At 41.2% G+C, this 20,373-nt stretch overlaps 1 protein-coding gene across 1 annotated transcript in view; it reads right to left on the bottom strand.

The window, feature by feature from the left end:
• lrfn1 (leucine rich repeat and fibronectin type III domain containing 1) overlaps positions 1-20,373 on the bottom strand; it is a 238,416-nt gene that overhangs the window by 129,830 nt on the left and 88,213 nt on the right. The window contains exon 2 of the mRNA XM_017719121.2: positions 496-609. The gene's annotated coding sequence lies outside the window, so the exon portion shown is untranslated. The remainder of the gene's footprint in view (positions 1-495; positions 610-20,373) is intronic.

The following is a 20,373-nucleotide window of genomic DNA, read 5'->3' on the forward strand; positions in this document are numbered from 1 at the left end:
TATGATGGTGTTGTGAAATAAACGACTCACTGATAAACTAATGGAATTCATGCTGCATTTTAAAGATCTTATCTGCTTCATTATTCCACCAGTTACTGCTCCATCTCCTGCGCAAATTCAATAAAACTATTTCCCGTGTCGTCACTACAATGATTCTATTATCATCCTATTATTGTCTCATCGTTGTTATGAAAGATAGTGATTGTACTGGCAAGGTGGCTAAATGTGCCATTAATGATGCTTTTGCTGAAAGTATCTAAGAATGAAAGCTTTAATGCAGCTATAAGTTCAGCTCTAAGAGGCCAAAATGTCAACGTGTTTCATTACATGTAAATGAAGCCAGGGTAATATTGCTGCTGTAATACAGAGAAAGAAACAGATTAAAAAGCTCTGATATGAACGGGAGGGTATATCCCAAAGCTGCAAGAAGCCATGCTACAAAGGCCCAAGTATCTTCTATAGTTTCTGGGTCTAGAGGCAAGAGAATAACTTTACTTTAATGATGTGAGGAGAACTCTGTGCTTCGGAGTTTCTCTTATCTGCCTCTCCAGGGCTGCTGATCTGCCGTGCCGATGGAGTAACGAAGGAAACCTTCAGCCACTGGGAGACCTGAAAAAGAAAGGAAATGTATCATTGTTTGTGCGTCAATCTGGTGTTAATTGTTAAGGTAATAAGCCACAAGAGATGCTGTGTTACAGTAATTTTACCAGTTAACTGTGGTAAAAAAATAAAGAATTTACTTGTAAGTGTAGCAACATCACTGTAATGTTCAGCCTCTTGTGGCATTTTGCTATTATATAACGGCAACAACATGCAATATGACGCAATAGTTAATGCAATTTATTATCAGTAATAATGCCAATAAACAATTCTATCGTAGCTGACGATGGTTGCACAATCATTTTTAACCCTTGACTGCAGGCCACAGAGGTACAACCGGCTTCCTAATGAGAATAATGAGGGCTGGCCTATGTAATCCCATCCTAAACTGCTGCTCTCAGAGAAGAAAGCACTGAAGTGGCTGGTATAGACTGCCCAGTCCATCACTGGTTCAAGCATTCCTGCAATCACAATTCTTCCTGTTGCATTCCATACTTTTTCGGGCAGTCGTGGGCTGGAGGTTAGGGAACTGGCCCTGTGACCGGAAGGTTGCCGGTTTGAGCCCCAGTGCCGATGGTCCATGACAGGTATCCTTGAGCAAGACACCTAATCCCCAATTGCTCCCCAGGTGCCGTGGACAGAGCTGCCCACCGCTCACACCGCAGTGTGCTCACTGCCCCCTAGTGTGTGTGCTCACTAGTGTGTATGTGGTGTTTCACTTCATGGATGAGTTAAATGCGGAGGTGAAATTGCTCCGTTTGTAGGATTAAAAAGTGTCACTTAAACTTATTTCAAGTGTGCTTGCCTTAGTAAGCCCTACCTGCTGAATGTGTGCTTGTATAATTCAATATTCTGTAATTGTAAGCCCAACATGTGGTAGGTTACTCATAAATACAAAAGAGCTTAAGGTACTGTAGGCTTCATACAAACTCCTAAAATATATGTGTGACCATATGGCAACACCTTACAAGAGTGGAACTGCAATCTGCAATGCATTCATGCCTGGATGATAATTACGGTGGTGTGCTATGGTGCTGTATTGGTTCACCCCCACGGCTTGCATTGCTGATTGCAATTCCTGTGTCATATGCTGTTGCCATATGGCACCAAAATGAAAAGCACCTCCTTTTACACTGACTTCAACTTGATTTTAAAACTCTGACAATTCAATTCACTTTTCATCAACAATCTTTTTGTCTTGTTGGAAAGAAAGAAAGAAAGAAAGAAAGAAAGAAAGAAAGAAAGAAAGAAAGAAAGAAAGAAAGAAAGAAAGAAAACACATAATTTACATATACCTTGTTAAAATATACAGAAAAATAAGAAGCTGTTATTGCGGAATCAAACGTACAGCAACAGCAAAAATAACTCTAGACAACTAAAATCTAATAAGCAGAAGGCCTCGAGTGTGGCCTTTCCTCCATTAGCTGGGCGAAAGACAGAGCGCGAGAGAAAGAAGCTAAAGAGGTCATGCACCCGAAACGTCCGCAGTCAATCCAGCCCTGGCGAGAAAGAAGACAAAAGAGCATTTTGTTTTGCTGATCTTTGCCCTTTTCTACCTCTCACAGCCTGATTTGTTGTTGAGGCCAGACACTCTAATTAGATTCTTTCTTTCCCTTTTTCCAGGTCATCATGACAGAACATCATCTCCGTCGTGACTAGGGTGTAATCTCAGTGGCTCCTCATGCGAATGCTGACATATTGGCAGGGACAGAATGCCAAACACCATGGTTAATTAGGCGCTGTCTTTTTTAATGAACGCCAGCATTTCTGTGATGATCTAAACCTGCTGTATGTAACTGTTCTCGCATTCAACAAATGAGCTGCAAAGCGAATCTGAATCAGTGACTAGTTCTGTTTTACTGGCCAACCTTAAATGTTTTCCCTCTACAGCTTTATTTCTCTAAGACAGCTTGAGAGTACAAAAGTATTGGGATACCTACACATTAAAACTACAGGAGCTTTTTTATGATATATCATTCTAAATCCATAGGCATTAATATGGAGCACTACTCTTCTACAAGCCTTTGGAGTGTTTCTGGTTTTGCCCATTCATCCAGAAGAGCATTGGACGAGAGGGTCTGGCTCACAATCTCAAGTCTAGCTCATTAATAAAGGGATTTGATGGGGTTGAGGTCAGGGCTCTGTGAAGGCCAGTCAAGCTTTTCCACACAAAACTCACCCAGTCAGACCTTCATGCTTTGTGCCCTGGGGCTCAAACATGCCGGAACAGGAAATATTCTTCCCCAAACTGTTCCCACAAAATTGGAACCATACAATTGTCCAGAATGTCTTGGTCTGCTGAAGCATTAAGATTTCCCTTCACTGGAACTAAGGGTTCTAGACCAACCCCTGAAAAACAACCCCATAGCATCATCCCTCCTCAGCCAAACTTACACTTTGCACAATGTATTCAGGCAGGGAAGGTTTCCCTATCACTCGCCAAACCCTCACAGACACAGAAGCATGATTTGTTACTCCACAGAATTTCCACTAGTCCAGAGTCCAGTGGCAGTGACCACTTGAGATGCTTTAGGACTTTATCACTAGGAGCTATGACCTAAATGTGGCTGGCAGCCTAGTGGTAGAAGAGGTAAGTCAACAAACACAAGGTTGTGGGTTCAAATGACAACACTGACTGGCTATACTGGTTGCACTATAAGGCAAGGCACTTACCCCATTGCCCCAGGTGGCACTGCTTTGCAAACTGGGCATAGAATGCTCCCAGACTGATATAAAAAAAATAACCCATACCTGGAGATTTACTTTGCTCCAAATTTCAGTTCCAGCCTGCATCTACCATTATCTACCAACCAGCCTTCCACTTATCAATCAGTAATGCATCTGATCCAGCCAATCACAGATTTCTGAAGAAGATAATTAGCTTGAGCAGGTGTGTCCAGAGATAGTTAGGAAAGGCTTCACAGGAAGGTACATTTCCAGGACCAGGGGTGGTGACTACTGCCCTTGGAGAAATCTATGAATCTTTATGGCAGTGGTCCAGTGGTCTCCAACCCTGGTCTTGGTGATCTGCCTGGCTCCAAGCACAATTAGCTACACTTGCTTAAGCAGTTTGACATTGACTCTTTCAGTAAACCCTATCATACATAGTAAAAGGGGAGGCAGGTGCAATCTTCCATATTCTGTTCACCTCCCACAAAAACCACACGAAAGAATGAGATCCTGTTTGGAGAAAACTACTTACATGTGAAAGTAGCACTGTTCTATCAGTTTAGGGCTTCCGACTCTTGAGGGCCTAATCCATGGGAAACCTAACTTGGCTGTATCTATATAGGCACCATGGAAAAGGTTTCCTCATGGCGTTCCTTGATTTAAACCCTCAAAATGTAACAATGAAATAAAAGTTTTACTACATTAATTACAGCTTTAAAGCAAGAAACATGATGATACGATTACATAATAATGGTGTCTGAGGGCCTAGAAGGCCCTGAGGATTCCAAAATGTCAAAGCAACACATTTCAAGCCTTTAGGTACACGCCTTTAGATCGTAATATCTTTGACACATACATTCCTGTATATCCCTGGTACTGCATGCCATTCAGCAGATTTACAGCCATCTCTTTCAACATTCATGCATTTTGCTTCTCCACAATAATGTGGTGTGTCAGTCACCGAACTTCTCTTCATAATGTATTCCTAATTGCGAAAGAGGCTGGCGAAAAAGAATAAGACAAATTGGCGTTATATTGGATTATGGTGATGTGATCATCCTTTCCGCTGTTGTGAACATTGTGAAATTGTGCAGGCGTGTAATTTTAATGTTTACTACATCTTTTCATACCCCACATGAGGGAATCATGGGGCTGCATGCTCTAGGCAGTAATCTACACATCTACAGCATGTCAACAGGAGCTAGAATTTTAATGCACAGAGCATACAGTCATAACAAGCACAGCATTTTGAGGCAGCAATAATTTGTTCAATTCAAACCATTGTACAGACTGTAGCCTATCTGTTACTGCACAATTTGTTGCTGCCCCACTTCTCCCTGTCCATCAGTGGAAAGGGACCACCCTAGGTGCACCCTTGACCAGCCATTATTTGGGTGGTTGACCATTCTTTGCACAGCAGTGACACTGACATGGTAATGGTTTGGTATTGGGTAGGGTTGCACAGTAACATAATACATGAAACAGTGTTATGTATGTGTTCTGTTCTAGTAAAAAGACAATAATCAAACTGCAGGTACGGAATACAAATAGGGGGATTACTAGCGGGACCACCTGCACACAAATTCTTCACCTTTTATTCAAATTTGTTGCCACATAAGAAGAGTTTTCCATTCAGAGAAGGAAGGGGGGAGAATTCTGACTGCCCAGTCCACTCTGATAAACATTTCCAATCTATAGAAAGTTTAATCCAATCTATAAAAATTCTAGTGATATTTGTTTTTAATTGGCAGCATTTTCCTGAAGATATTCAAATCAGGCTGCTTTTTCATTTCACCATGTTCTACAGAACAAACTGATCTGCAAGTAAACTCTTGTATTCTAGTTGCTCCATATAATAATTCCATTTGACTCATTAAAAATCTTAATCTTTAATCTTAATCTTCCATTGATTTTTCAGTGCTGAGGCGAGCTAACGTTGACCAAACAGTTCTGAACGTCTCATGAGTGGTGAAGTTGCTTTTATTTTCTTCAGTAGTTTGTAAATGGCAGATGTGAAATGGTAATATGTACAAAGTATATTTATTTTTAACAGACAATCAGATAACACTTTTTTATGTGAAATTCATGGGTTTTAAACTTTTAAAGTCAGATTTCTGTGGGAGATTTACAAAGCACATTGCAAGCAGTGATCACTGAGGTCCAACAACAAATGACCCAGGAACTTGTCTATGTGGGCCACGTGTGGGTTTCAATGGGCTGTGTGGGTTTTATCTGGGCACAAGCTTATAATGGGCTTTTTGATGTGTCATATGTGGGCCCCAATTGGATTATATCCATGGCCCCCAGTTAGTCTGTAGTTATGGACCCCAGATGGTTACTGTTGGGGTCCCCACTAGCCTACAGTCATGAACCCCACATGGTTAATGTTGTGGTCCCCAGTTGGGTTAGGGTTAAACTACTCATTCCTGTTTATATGTGGGTCCTGCATTAGCCCTTTCCAATATATCCTTTTTTTGCCCCTCTTGTCTACAAGGGTCCCACTTGGCCCAGCTTGCCCCCATCTTCAAGTGGGACACATGGTTCACATGGGCCCCACTTGAAGCCCAGCTTGGTCCCCTTAGTGTCCTACACGGGCTAACACATATCCACATGGAGCTCATGGACAAGCCTTTGTGGGCCCAAAGGCAGCCCAATTGCCATCCCATTGTTGACCTACAGTGCTGTGAAAAAGCATTTGCCCCTTCCTCTTCTTCTATTTTTACTTGATTCAGTAGCTAAGGGGGCAATTACCTTTTCACACAGTACCAGGCACGGCTGAGCAGCATTGATATGGTCACTTGAAAACAGCATTTTGTGTTAACTCGGTTGATTATTATCTAGTTTGGTGTTGGGAAATATCTAAGTAAGTCAAATATGCCAAAACAATAGAAATTGGGAAAGGGGCTGATACTGTATGTGGGACCCACAAAGGCATGTTGGCTGGGGAATATGAAGACTCATAAACCACTTAGCAGACAGAACATGTTTGCAAGTGAGAGTTTTTAGAATGTTTTTTAATTATTGTTGATAAGACGTCTCAAAAGAAGATCTTTTGGCAAACGCATGCATTTGCATAGTTGTTGAACATGAAGTGAATCGTTCTGCAGCAATTACTTGTTTCTCTGCGGTTGAGTATTATTCTTTCTGCAGTGTGAAAATATGAGCAGAAACACCCACTTAGTAGGTTAGGAAAAATGCTAAAAATGTAAGATACAATACTGAACCCCTCACGAAGTACCAATTTATCATTTTAGCCTAAAGTTTGGTGCACTTATTCATGATGTCATAGTCATTGGCTTTATCCATGCCTGGAAGAGTAATGTTTTCTAATGTTACTAATTCTAATGTCTAGAGTAATGTGTTCAAGTGTTACCAAGGACAAAGGAGAAGTCCACTGAGTATCATTAGAACCTATTGATACCGTCCCTGAGCAGGTCACAAAAACCATGAAACTTAGCCGTGGAAAAACACTAAAACTGTACACTAGCAATGTGGAGCTACTAAGCAGGGGTTTCTGATGAAGTGACCAGTAACTACAGGCCATTAATGAGCATTGCTGAGGGCAACAGTAGCAGGGAAAACCCTTTAGGAAACTCTGTGAGGAACCACAAATCCATAATAATTCAAGGAACAAATGCACCAACTAAGATAAACCTGGGCCAAATTTACAAAGAGTTACTGAGATCATACAAAGGAAATATCTAGGAGATAAATCAATAACCAATAATGAAATTCATTTTGAAAGGGGTAATCTGAGAAGAGTTTTCCTTGCTTTTCTTTACACAGTGACTTTGAGCTTTATTACTTTGACAGAATTCATAATTTGGTATCTTGGTTGTGTTTTCATTCATCAGTGTTCTCTCACTCCAACACCCAGCATGCTTTAATGCAAGTATATCATGCAACCATTGGGAATTCCAATGGCAATAAACATTGCATGTGATATTTGGCTTTCTAGCAGCTACGTTAGCTAGTGTGGGACAAAAAAATACCCTTCTAGTTGATTAAAAGTTCAAGATGCATCACCAGAAGACGGCTTTCCTAGTCTTTAAGCGAGAAAATCTCACTTTTACGACAATTGCGGGAGGAATGCTTACAACAGGTATAATGGTAACCTTATTTATTTTGGTTGGAAAGCTCCTTTAAGCAACATTTAAGCCAATTAAACCCTTAAATGATATTCCTATGATTAATATGCTTGGCTATAGCAAAGAGAAAGTTACAGATATTACACTAAGACAAATAATAAAAGTGAAACTTCATTATACAGCTTCAGTATTAGATAACTATATAATATTTCAACATTATTCAACATGCATTAAGAAACAGCAGGGCTAATGGCCCTCTTCATCTCTAAAACATTCAGACAAGGACAGAAAAAGCCCCATGGCTGAGAAGAAATTCTCAGAACAACATTCACACATTTCCCAGAGCCTGCTGCCCTGATGCTGGGTCCACTGTGCCTCTCCGGTTTCTGGCTCCATCTCTAGGTGACTCATAATTGCATTAGCCAGCCTAAACGGCTTGTCAAGATGGCGGCGGAGTCTGTTTCCTTCCTTCAGGAGTAATAGGCGGGTGTTGCCCAGGCAGGGCATGGTGCCACGGTGGACATAAACGCTTCCAAATGCGGCCCTACAGCCATTCGATTGCAGAGCCAAGACCACACCACCACATCGCAGTATAATGATCACACAAACATACAGCCTAGTTTTGGAGTGCAGTCAAAACCCAACATAAGAGTGCAGTGGTGGAGACATATAAGTGGTAGAGGCACTAGAACCAGTCACCACATAAAAAGCACCAAAGAATTCCCAGAAAGTGACAGATCTTAAGGCATCACGCTTAGAATACCATTAGGACATTAGGACAGTAGGACAGTAGGACATGTGGGTCAAAGAATCATACTGGCTGAAATGGACAGCCACAGAATGGCTTCACAAATGCCAAGCCTGGAATAAAGGCTTCCAAAGCAGTCCTGCTGCCAATCGATGGCAGCGCTAAGACTACAAACATTCTACTACAATAATCACACAGATATGGAGCCAAGCATTGCGGTGCAGTCCAAACTCAACAGAATATTCTAGTGGTGGAAACAAACTTCTGACATGAGAGGTCTATATAAATAGTAGCCTCACTCTATGCATAAGTGAGCTAGATCAAGCACCACATATTCATGTGGCAACACTCCATTTATCAGAGGTTTATTAAGGTCTTGTTCTTTGTTCAGTAGATCCTTAATTAGACACTTCTCAACTGTTTATCCATTAAGGTTTATTCAACATGACTTGTTTTAGTACATAAACTGGAGGCCTGTTATGTGAAAGCCCGTAAAATTGCATTAATTTACAATAATTTACAGTAAACACTTTCAAACATTGCAATACAAGCTATTATACACAAAAGTCAGATGTTTTTAATATATAATTCGCAATGTTTTATACAATGAAGCTAAACAAGTTTTCAAAAAAAAAAAGACAGGGCATCAAAAATCCAAGACCAATTTATGATATACTGACTGTTAAAAAGATTGAAAACTCTTCCGTACTAGAGTTAATGGCTGTTAAAATGGACTAAAATTAACTCAAATATTTTGACCTTGCAAAAAGTTCTTGGCTACCAAAAAGCCATAAAGTTATTATTTACTTTAGAATAAGGCACTTGTGCAGCACTCTGTAGCTTATAATTGGTGATGACTAAGACTCTACCTCAGAATTTCGGCTAAATTTTGAAGCATTAGTGAGTTTTAACATTCTTATTACCCCTAATTAGAGAAGTCATGTGATGCTGCCAAGAAATTAGAGGAATGAAATGTGGCCAATTAAACAAAAATTAGACAAAGTTATGATTCATTCAGGCTCAATAATTTGCATAACAGTGCCTTAAAGTGTTTATTTTGCCTAATGCAATTCTTGGTGATTTTCATTTCATACCTTCCATTGGTATGTATTAATACAGATCATAAGCAGTAAAGCATGCCTTTACAATTAAATTGCAGATAAAGCAATTAGAAGTGTCTAATTTGGGCTCGAATCACCAAGGTAAAAGCCCCTGGGCATAAATGTTTGGTGGGCCTCTATCTGGCTACCTTTTATAGTTGATTGGGGCATTTTTTAACACATTACTGCAGGTTACATTGTGGAGCAGCACCATGAAGGCAGCATATTAACTGCAGTGCTGGCCACAGCACATATTTTTGTGTCTGATAGAGACAAGACAGAAGCAAGATGATGACACATTGACAAGACCTTCCAATTCAAAGGAATCAAAGGAATGTTAGATTACTTCCAAAAACCTTGAAACTTTGATTGGATTGAATGGTTGCTGGGCAGTAATTGTAGAAAATGAAGCGAAAACATGGAGAGCATCAGGATTATGATCAGCCGTTGCACAATTACAGGGTTGAAATGAGCTCTTTTGTTTATTTATTTATTTATTTTTTGCTTTGCCACTAATAAAGTTCCCACTGTGAGTCGAAACAGCTGTTTAGATTTTCTTGTAATTGCTCGTGGAGGCCCCCTAGTGGTTTGGGCCTCTGGGCACACAACCATAAAACCCAGAGACTCCCAATATGTGTTTCTTAAAATAGTGTTAGAAAACATTCAGCACGCTCAAAAATGTTAGTTCTCCCAGGGTCCTTTAGTAAAGACATAGCACCATGAACACTCAAGAGCCCTGTGCATCAAAACATCCTAATGCTAATCTTAGCTGCATTTGATGAGATCCCTCACCTCCTACACACTCAAAAATATGGTTCTTCAAGGGTTCTTCAGTTAAGGAAATGGTTCTATATGGAACTATGAACAGTCACATAAAGAGCCCTTTGTAAGATCAAAGGATTCTTTGCATCATTAAATGGTTCTTTAGAGAATTAGGATAGAGAATGTGCCATAGATGGTTCTATATAGAAATAGTTTTATATATCGCTGTTGTCGGAAGAAAACCTCATATCTCCAAAGTTGGAACTTTACAGGAGAAAGGAAAAACATACTATAGTTTTAATGCAAGTCAATGGAACCAGACTTCTTTCCGAGTCATTTTGGGCCGTTTGTCTTGCTCCTTTTATCATGAAATTTACACACAATGTAAAGGGCAACAGGTCCTTTGAAATTATGTCAAAAACTGAAAAATGACAGAAATGGACATGATGTTTTCTTCCAACAGCAGCAATCCATTATTTGCTATATAGCACCAAAAGAGTTCTTCTATTCTACATCGAACCATATATAACATTAAAAAAACATTTTCCATAAATGTGAAGAATGCTTTCATAATGCAAAGAACCCTTTAACCTTGCAAAGGGCTCTTTATGTGAGTGTTCATAGTTCCATATAGAACCATTTCCTTTGGTAAAGAACCCTTGAAGAAACATATTGTTGAGTGTGAAGGAGGTGAGGGATCTCATCCCATGCAGCTTAGCATTAGGGTGTTTTATTTGAAGAGTTTTGATGAGATTGCTGGTGCCGTGATGTCAGATGCATGCGTGTAGCAACGTTTGCATTTCAGCTCTTTATCGCTGACATTCCGAGGAAAAATGTACATGCAGCAAAATGTATCAACACTTTTGCGTACTTTGCAATCTTACCCAAAGTGAAATCCAGCTTCGACATGGAGTTTCTCGGATGGGCGCTGACTGCAAAATGACGTGACTTCAGAGATAAGTATCTTTCAAATTCCTATTCCGATTCTGTTTATGGATTCTGCTTCAGCAACTTTGCTAACAGCACTGAGCTCTGATATTATGTTTGACTTTTCTGCTTTATATCAAGCAGGGATCGCCTGGTTTGTTAAAATATCTCTGGAGGGGGGGGGAGTGTACTTTGGGTTTAACACGTTTCTTGTCTCCCTGTAAAAGTCCAGCTGTCTGTAAATAGAACACAGCAGTCCTTTACCAGTAAACTAATATTGGCGAGCTATCATGCTAACGTTTTAGTTTAACTTTGCCTACCTAAATGATAGTGACTCTGCGACTGAGAAAGGATGTGGCCCCTTCACATTTACTGCCTTTTACTAAATGTCATCACTGTCTTTTACCTGGTTATCTTTCCCCTCATTGTTAATGAGAAAAGTGTATTGCAGGCTGAGTGTGCTGGATGTACTAGAAATCTATGTACCTGGTTAATGCACCATTCAGGCTTGGAGACCACATTCGGTCGAATAATCGAATACTGTGCACTGCTGAAATGCCGTGCTAGTGCCTTAGATGTTTCGTCATGCTGCAGGTGCAACCTCCAGATCATCTTTCCACATTGGTTGAACTTGTTTTCTTTCACAAAGTGGAACCACCTTTTTGAGTGCTTTCTACAAACCATAACCCACTTTCAAAAATGATATAGAACATACACAGGTCTTGGCATATAGCTGCACCCTTATGCCAAGACCTGTGTAAGTTTGGTAAGATATTTTATTGGAAGTGGACAGTGGTTTGCAGAAAGTGCTCAAAAATGTGGTTCCATTTTGTGGTATATTTGCCGTAATTACAGCCATGTATCTGAGGCATGCACAAATAAAAACATGTGTTTGTTGGAACGGACAAGAGGAAACAAAATGTTATTTTGCAACAGGTACCCAGTTGTTGGAATTTTGCAACTGCTTCCTAACCAGAAATGGGTTTCAATACCCAACCCTACGTTTAAGTAATAGAGACCAGCCACCACAAAGTCAAGCAAAAGAGCAATCCCAAGAATTGTGGGATAACATAGCATGAGGCTAAGAATAGCACTAGGACATGTAAGCCAGAGCATCAAACTGGCGCATATGGACTGCCACATAATGACAGACTTCACAAATATATGATAAGGCAGGCATAAAAGCTACTAAATCTAGCTGTTTGACTGCAGGGCTAAGACTACAATGCAAGCACAGCACTACAGTAATCGCACATATGTAGAGCCAAGTGCTGAGGCACAGTCAAAAGCAAACATAAGACTCTTTCTCCAGCCATCACGTCTCACGTTCTTTTTTTTCTCCGTTTTATAGGACACATCCAAATAGCCCAGCGCCTCTTTGGAAGCCTTGCGTCAGACATCATCTGCAATACAAACCAAAGCCTGTTGCTTTGGTCCATACTGCAGATGAAGCTCAGCAAGCCCACGCGCTAAAGATAATCCGAGCCCTCCGGATACATTTCTGCCGGTTAGGCACATTGAGAGCCAATCTCGTGCCAAGTTCGAGTTCACACTCTTGGTTGATGCAAGCAAGCAACCATCTGACACTTCTGACAGTCTGTGCCGCTTGTTTCCAGCCCTTCGTTCTTTAGAGCAACAGAATTCAAACAGAAATGTACAGCAGCACTTGAGCAATTCCACTGTATTTAGTAAGGAGAGGGTTCAGGGAGGGCAAGTCTCTCAGGTCAACAATGTCATATGAGACATCACAGGACATTATACATGAAAGAATAAATCACAGTCATTGATGTCTTGGGTTGAGTCTGTTGACCAGTCAGAGGCCGTGTTCCTGACTAGTCGACCAGTCAGAGGCCGTGTTCCTGACTAGTCGACCAGTCAGAGGCCGTGCTCCTGAGTAGTCAACCAGTCAGAGGCCGTGTTCCTGACTAGTCGACCAGTCAGAGGCCGTGTTCCTGACTAGTCGACCAGTCAGAGGCCCTGGTCCTGACTAGTCGACCAGTTAGTGTTTGGGGTCCTGGCTTGTTGACCAATCAGAAGCTGTGTTCCTGACTTGTCGATAAGAGAGGGTTAAAAATATACTATTCATTGGCCATTACAAGCACCTAAATTGTAGCTCCACCTTGCTGCCGAGACAACCTTTTGACAAAACTTTAACCAGCAAACTGAAGGAAACGGACAGTATAGTCATATAATGCAAGCCAAACATCATCCATCCATCCATCCATCCATTTTCTAAGCCGCTACTCCGTCAGGGTCGCGGGGGGATGCTGGAGCCTATTCCAGCAGTCTTTGGGCGGAAGGCAGGATACACCCTGGACAGGTCGCCAGCCCATCGCAGGGGCCAAACATCATACAAAAAGGTATTTGCCTGATATCAAATTCGACCAAAGCAATCCTCATGACTAATGACATGTTTTGAAAGAAATATTTGTGAATGTTCATGCAGGTTTTGTCATGCAGCCTTTTGAACACTGCCCTCTAGTAAATACTTATACAAGTTAAAATAATAACAATGACAACAATGATAACCATTCAAGAACGTCACCCAATCAGCACTCGAACAATGCATCTCGCTGGCTTTCCATGGCCTGTAACAAATCAGCTGTGAAATTATAATTTTCATGTAAACCAATTTTCATTTCGGATGCTTGTTGATCACTTGAAATACAAAAAAAACAAGCATCTGAGCCATCGCTCCATCCCAGAGGAGTCGCATCCAATGAATGCTAAAACGTGTAGATGGCTTTCAACAGGAAATGGAGAGGGGTGGGGGGTTCATTTCAGTGTGTTTTTTTGTCCTTGCCCATTCTCTCTGCATGGCTGGGTGAGTAGCTTAGTAAGACGGCCTCAGAGCTGCAATAATTAGATCTCTCCCAGTCAGCATCACACCGAGAGTGTGGGGTTGTACGTGTTGTGTGCGATTGTGTGTGTGTGTATGTGCACAAGCTTCATCACGGGTTTCACCGACTGCAGAGACATACATAGATCAGAGTGTGACATATGGTTTACCCAGCATGCATCAGCGGCCCAGGCCAGATGGGCAGGAGTTGACACTCTGGTTGATGTCTGATCACCCATGGCAACTTAGCATGAAATGGGTTTCACCATTTCAAAAGGAATTAGCAATTAATGCTGATTAAATTACACAAAGTGTGAGAGCAGGCAGATCCATTAGAATTCCAGAGGAACCACCATTAATTGCAAGTTATTCATTTCTGAGGAGATTACTTGGATGGTGTGGACTCAACTTTTAAGGTGTGGAATAATATTCCTGGAGATTTCTCAGAAAACCATAAATCAAGTCTCCTGAAGGGAAACAACGTTGTATTGAAGGTCAAGAGTGGACACACTAAATACTTTACACTTTCATGCTTTATATATTGTCTTTCCATTTAATAAAGATGTCTTCAAAACCTTTATCACTCCTATGAAAAAGTAATTGAACACGAAGAAAAAAAAAAAAAAACCTAGTAACTGGTTGTGCCACCCTTGGCAGTAACAACTGATTTCAATTTTTTAAAATAATTTGCGATGCATCTTTGACATCACTGTGGAGGAATTTTGTTGTTAGAACTCTACATTGGAGGGTTTTCAAGCATGAACTTCTCACTTTAATTCATAGCATCTCAGTAGGGTTCAAGTCAGGGCTCTGACTTGGCCATTCTTTTGAGCCAATCAGAGATGGATGCTCTTGTGTGCCCTGGATAATTGTCCTGCTGCATAACCCAACTGTGCCTGAGCTTTAGGTTACTAACTGACAGGTGGGTATATTCCTTCAGGATTTTCTGATAGAGAGCAGAATCCATGGTTCCATCAATTATTTCAAGTCGTCCAGGTCCTGAAGAAGCAAATCAGCCCCAGACCTTTACACTACCACCACCATGTTTCACTGTTGGTGTGATGTACTCATGGTGGAATGTGGTGTTAGCTTCATGGCCTATGCAAAGGGACCACCTTTGTCTCATCAGCCAACAGAATATTATTCCAAAAGTCTTTGGGGTCATCTGCATGTTGCGAGATCAATCTGTTGTGTTCTTTTTGGTCAGCTGCGGTTTGTGCCTTACACTCCCACGGATGCCAATTTTGCCCAGTTACTGTGTAACTGTGTACACTGACCTCAATTGAGGCAGGTCAGGCCTGCAGTTCTTTCGATGTTCATCTGGATTCTATTGTGACCTCCTTGCTGGAATCCCATAGCCTTAGTAATGGCTTTGTAACCCTTTCCGGACTAGTAGATTTCAATGACTTTGTATCTGCATCTCTGTCTGAGTCTCTTTAGAACGTGGCATTGTGTGCTCCTTTTTGAGACCTTCTAGATGCTTCCCATTAGCAGACAGGTTCTATTTAAGTTATTTTAATGTTCCACAGGTCTAGCATCTCTAGTGTGGCTAGTAAAGCTGATCACAGCAGTCAGCTAAATGTGGTTAACTGGTCGATTTAGTAGGTGTGGGGGCAATTACTTTTTAGCATAGGGCCAGGGAGGGCTGAACACAATTTTCACCGAATTAAATGGAATCATTATTTAAAGAACAGCCTTTTCTGTTTACTTGGGTTATCTTTATCTAATATTAGAAGTAGCTTGATGATCTGAAAATGTCCTCACAAATTTGCAAAAATAGGACAAACTGGGAGGGTGCACATACTTTTTCACAGCACTGTATATATGTGTATGTATTACATACGAAGACGCACTGTCAAAAGAACCTCTCAACTTGTTTCTTTAACCCAGAGGTAAAAATATTCATATGAAACTCACTTTACAACACGCTTTTTGCTGTCACCACCAATTCTTCCTGGCCATCTTTATTTCATGAAGGTTCTGAAGCTCACGTCAGAAGACAGAACCATTCCCATTTGATGCATTGATTCAGCGATGGCGGAGAGCCACTAGCACTTTCGCTAACGTCGTCTTTCTGACTCTCCACCATCTCAAGGACCTGACAGCTCGGATCAGTGGCGCTAAAGCTCCTGGCTCGAATTATCTTCCACCCAAGCCTTTGCCTTGCTGCCAAGATGTCAGCTCCTATAGAAGAGTTTCCTTGTGCTGCATGCACTCACAGGCAAAGAGGTTAGCTAATCCATAACTGTCTCAATCTGCCAGTGTCATGGCCAGGTGAAATGGAGTGTGTGGGTGTGCCTGCACGTCTGTGGGTGTGTATGCAGCATTATGTCCACCAGAAAGTGATGTCCTTAGGCATTAAGAGCAGAGAAATGCACCAAAACCTTGCCATCGATGGTCTCTATATTGCTCAGCACATGGAGAACTTTAACCTTAGGTCACAGGAGCAAAGGCACGCAGTGCTTTACTCACAGCCTACTTGCTCTTGTACTCCTTTGAGGCAGTAATGAATTCATACAATGAATTTAACACAAAAAAGCAACACATAAAACATGAAATGTGCTGTAACTTTTATATAGTGCGTAGTAGTTTTCACGTGAGGAAAAAAGCCATTTTTACGAGGTGTCACGGTTGGCTACTCCCACTACTCCACATGCCCCTTTGTTTTGGTTTTGGTTTAGTCCAGCCTCTCATTTCATGCCTCCGCCCATGATTGTTTTCACCTGTTTCCTGCCTGTCCCTCATTTACCCTTTGTTATTTAAGCCCTGTGTTTGCTGGTCGTTGTTTGCTCATCATGTTTGCATTGTTTGAACCATTGGATCCTGTTTAGTTGGTATAGTGTAGTGGTTAACACCTCTGCCTTCTACACTGTAGACTGGGGTTCAATCCCCACCTGGGCAAACACCCTACACTATACCAATAAGAGTCCTTGGGCAAGACTCCTAACACTGCCTTGGCCTACCTGTGTAAAATGATCCAATTGTAAGTCGCTCTGGATAAGAGTGTCAGCCAAATGCCGTAAATGTTTAGTTTTTCTCCCGTCATGTCTGTCCCCTGATCGCTTCGTGTTGGATATATGACCTTGGACTGTTTTGACCACGACCCTGGATTTGCCCAGAATAAAAGTCACTCATCTCAGCACATGCGTCCGCCTCATTCTACCTTTTTCTACCATCTCCTGCTCTAAATGCTGCAGTCATATTTCTTTTGATACGTAAAGAAATGTGTGCACACTCTCAGAACCCATCACAGTCCCTCCAACAATAAAGGCAGCATGCAGCTTCTTTTATACAGTGATCGGAAACACAGCAGCACCCAGAAGGCTCCAGTTCACAAGCTGATCCATTTTATTATCATTAACCTAGGTATGAACTGCACTGGGGGCAGATATTAATGTCTTAACTTCTCTAATACGTCAGTATTCATGCAGCTATGCTATTGTGATGCTTCACTACTGGGACAGGTGCATTGCGAAACTTCAGTATTTATGTTGCTATGTTACTGTAATCATTTTCGGATGCTGGTCTTCTGCTCAGCAGCAATGTAAGGTAAAAACTGGTCACCAAAATCAGCAACACAAATGTTGTGTTTGAATGATGGTATTCTGGTCAACCAGCATGATCATTCTGGGTGACCAGCTAAAGCAGCACCAGACCAGCAACCAACTTACACCAGCAGTGCATGCTGGACTGTGCTGAAGGTAACTAACCTTAGCTAAATGTCGTTGTTGTTCTTTTGCTGTGTTCTTCTTTTTATCTTGTTGGTTTAGTTTAACAAGCACAGCGCCTCATTTTTTGAAGCTAAAGTTGTTGCATATTCCATTATGAGTGCCAGTTAGCAGGCTAATTTGGTCAGTTAACCTAAAATTAAATAATACTTTTCCTTTTCCTCTAATGTTTCTTTTTTACCTGGGCATGGGCTTTTTGGTAATTGGCTTTTTGATGGAATAAATGTGGACCCCAGTTGGGCTACAGTGTGTGGTGCCCAATATGTTGGTCCTCCATGGTTCCTATTTGGAATATCTTGCCCATAAGAACCCAACATGGAGCCCACCTTGGTCCCATAACCAGCCCATAAGGGAGCACAATAAGAGACCCCTGTGGAAGTAGATATTGGCTCACAATGGCCTAACTAGGGGCAAATTAGTGGCCCACATTGTCTAACATAACCAAAACCCACATTGAGCCAAAGGACAAATCAACTGGGTTGCCCAAAGGGGGTCCAGTTGTTACCCTATTGTTACCCCAAGTGGGGCCCACATGAACATATTGGCTGGGTACATTACTAAACTAGCAAATTAGTATTTACAGTACTACGATACTTCTCTGATATACAGTACCTTACTACTAATGCAGTATTCACACAGCATTACCATAATATCACCACTGGACCTCCAAACTAATATGCTGTCCTACTGTAATACTACAGAATTGAGAGAACTACAGTACTACACTATTATATTACAGGAGTTTACTATACTTTACTATACTACTCACATTTTCTTCCTATCCTCCCTTCTACCTTTCTCTTTCTCTCTAACACAATCTGCGTCCTCTCTCTGCCGAGACTCCAGCTTCATCCCTCTTGCCTTTGTTCTGGCTCTGTTGTTTGGGCCTTGTTGCTGGTGTTTACTGCCCCAAGGCACTGCAGTCCTTTTTTTTATCTGCAGCATTTAATTCCCTGCAGCCTAATGTATTTTTCATCTTCTTAGGGCATCAGGCAAGAGGCAGTGCAATATCACGGCTCTATTGTACCGAGAACCGTGTTCTAGAACATGAGTTTTTATGATTTTTATGAGACCCATGGCGAATATAGGACTGCCTGAGATGCGTGTTAATCTGTGTTTAAATCTCATTAAGGACGCGGAAGCATGCAAACTCCGCTTAATTCGGCCTAAATCCTTCCAGCTTGCTTTCCGCAGGAAAAAAAATGAAGTCAACCATTCTGCTGGTGTATAAGGCTCGCCTGTAATCGTGTGTTGGGGTGATAAGAACAATGCAGATTGCCTTTTCTTTATACTGTCAACAAATGAAAGCTGCTTTTGTTGCAGTACTTGAGTACACTTTTCTCTTTAACGACACTTCTTCAGTGTAATTAAATCATAGCAATTTTACCTTAACTTGAACTTATTTCTAATAAAGTACATCACGTAGCTACTTTAGCTCAGCTTCCAACCTGAGAAGGGAAATAGTCTGGCTGGGAACCCTGTTGGAAAACCAACATAGGCCAGCATAGCTGGTCACCACCATAGGCTGGTATAGACCATAGATGCTGGTATTCTGGTCTGCAGTTACGGAAGGTAAAACCTCAATCAGAACCAAAACCAGCAGGTGTTGTGTTTTGGATGCTGGTGTTCTGGTCAGCAGTAACGGAAGGTAAAACCTCAATCAGAACCAAAACCAGCAGGTGTTGTGTTTTGGATGCTGGTGTTCTGGTCAGCAGTAACGGAAGGTAAAACCTCAATCAGAACCAAAACCAGCAGGTGTTGTGTTTTGGATGCTGGTGTTCTGGTCAGCAGTAACGGAAGGTAAAACCTCAATCAGAACCAAAACCAGCAGGTGTTGTGTTTTGGATGCTGTGTACTCTGGTCAGCAGTAATGGAAGGTAAAACGCTGATAACCACCAAAAACCAGCAGGTGTTGTGTTTTGGATGCTGGTGTTCTGGTCAGCAGTAACGGAAGGTACAACGCCAATCACCACCAAAACCAGCAGGTGTTGTGTTTTGGATGCTGGTGTTCTGGTCAGCAGTAACAGAGGGTAAAACACCAATCACCAATAAACCAGCCTATCGCTGTTGTTGGAAGAAAACCTCGTGTCTGTATTTTTGAGTTTTTGGCATAGTTTGAAAAGACCTGTTACCCTTTACATTGTATGTAAATTTCATGATGAATGGACTAAAATAAACGGGGGAAGAAATTTGTTTAGTAGTTTAGTAGTTTAGTAATTTAGTTTAGTAGCAATTTTAGTTGACTTACATTAAAAATAAAGTAGGTTTTTCCCTTCTCCTGCCAAGTTACCATTTTCTTCCAACATCAGTGATATGTTGTCCTTTGGATGGTGGTTTTCTGGTCAACCAGTATGACCAGCGCCAGACCAGCATAAACCAGCTTAAACCAGTTTAAGTATCAATGGTAATCTATTAGGAGTTCCAGTTAGCCAGTTAATTTGGCTCATGTAAGCTATGTAGCCAGTGAGCTTACTGAAAGTTTTAGCACTGGACCACGTGACTCAAAGAAATGAATAGTTTGCCAGTAAGCAACATTTCTACCATTTGTTTTCTTTACTTTTCTATAAACGTTTCTCCATTCAAGCCGTTTTCTGTTCATGTTATTGATACATTAGCACTGCGAGTAGTTAAGTAGGGATTTTATCTCATTTAGATTCCACTCATTACTTGTTTTAACTCACGTCCTGTCTTTCAAAATCAATGAATTCAAATAGATTCTATTCTTATCTGAGAAGGCTTATGAATCTGTCTCCAGTTAAATACCCCGGTTTTAAGAGTTTAAACGCATAAAATTATCTTTTTTTTCACTTTTGTCTATTTACAACAGCATTCAGAGGCACGAATTCCCACTCAAATAGGCCATTAATCTGTATTTGGCCATAAATAAAAGCCTTAGATACACAACACCATT

Source organism: Pygocentrus nattereri, chromosome 17, assembly GCF_015220715.1.
Source record: "Pygocentrus nattereri isolate fPygNat1 chromosome 17, fPygNat1.pri, whole genome shotgun sequence".
NCBI classification, from domain to species: domain Eukaryota; kingdom Metazoa; phylum Chordata; class Actinopteri; order Characiformes; family Serrasalmidae; genus Pygocentrus; species Pygocentrus nattereri.